At 68.0% G+C, this 1,430-nt stretch overlaps 1 pseudogene; it reads left to right on the top strand.

The window, feature by feature from the left end:
• The first annotated feature begins 737 nt into the window (after positions 1–737).
• LOC119300525 overlaps positions 738–1,430 on the top strand; it is a 1,762-nt pseudogene continuing 1,069 nt past the window's right edge.

Genomic DNA, 1,430 nt, shown 5'->3' with positions numbered 1-1,430 from the left:
CTACCGCTCGGCGGATCGAGGCGGGCGTGCTTCGATCCCGCGTTCGGACCAGCGCAAATCCTTCAATGCCGCTGCTGGGAGGGAGGCCTTCTTAAGCCAGTTCAAAGGTAAATGTTTCCGCTGCCTCAGTAAGAGCCACCGCCGTGTTGACTGCCGGGATCCCCTCCGCTGCATCATCTGCAAGCGCGCTGGGCATTTTCGCAAGGAGTGCCCGCAAAATCCAAGAAACGGCAGCCCAGGCGGGGCTGCCAGTGCTCGTCTGAAGTTCCCGGCGGAGTGCAGAGCTCCGGTCCGCGACCGCGTCGTCTTCCTGCCTCCGCCTCCGCCCCCCTGCTCCCATGGCTAGCCTTGCCCTCTGCGACCCGGCTCGGCGGCCGCGTGAGAGCCGCAAGGTCGTGGTGGCCTCTCCGGCGCTGGAGCTTGAGGAGCACGTCCTGCGCCGGCACGTGGTCACCCTGACCGCCGCGGACTGCTCGCACTCCACCACCCCCGCGGCGGTGGGCAAGGTCATCCTCGAGCAGCTCTCCACCCCTCCGCACCTGCTCTGCGTCACGGCCCACCAACCTGAAGCCTTCCTCATCCACTTCGACCTCCCTGCGCACCGAGAGAACGCCGTGCGTTGCGGCGTCATCAAGGTCGAAGGCTGCAAGTACTTCATCAGAGCCTGGAATGAAGACGACCACGCCGTGCTCCTCAAGTTCCACCATCACGTGCACGTTGTGGTGGAAGACCTGCCCATGCAGTTCTGGTCGCTGCCGGGTGCGGATGAGGCCTTCGGCGACATCGGCCGCGTCGACAGGCTCGATTCGCGCACCCTGGAGAGGGGGCACACCAGGACCTTCGCGTTCTGGCTCTGGGTTTGGGACGTTGCCCACATCCCCACCAGGCGCGCGCTCTGGATGCTCAAGCGGGGTGCGGGCCGGGCGGATGAGATCATCGGCCTCGCCCCCGCGGATCGCCGCATCCCCCCGCCTCCAGGCGTCCGACGCTACGACCTGCTGCTACACGTCGACCTACTAGAGGATTGGTCACCGCTCTCGCCGCGCTCGTCTCACTCCGGCCAGAGCGGGCTGCCCTCCTCGGATGAAGATGACGACCGCCCTTTCCCGCGCATCGAGCCCGACACTTGGGTGGCCCATGTTGAAGACGGGCAGGGCAGGGCCTGCAACAGGGCGCCGCGCGTCGGGGCTGGGGGCTGCGGCCCTGTGCTCGGTGGGGGCACCCGCGACCACGAGGAGGGCGGCGGTGGAGGCGGTTCTGGTGCTAGCCATTCCTGGAAGGATCGCCTGCTGGGTCGCGGCTGCCATGCCAGGGGCTGCGACGGGGACGTGATCTCGGACGTGCACCGTCGCCGTAGCAGATCGCCTGCCGGTCGCCGCCACTCGGCTGGCTGTCATGGCCGCCCTGCCGCTGGGAGGGCCTCCGGCGCT

This window comes from Triticum dicoccoides, chromosome 5A (assembly GCF_002162155.2).
Source record: "Triticum dicoccoides isolate Atlit2015 ecotype Zavitan chromosome 5A, WEW_v2.0, whole genome shotgun sequence".
NCBI lineage: Eukaryota > Viridiplantae > Streptophyta > Magnoliopsida > Poales > Poaceae > Triticum > Triticum dicoccoides.
This window is presented reverse-complemented; position numbering and strand designations above follow the sequence as displayed.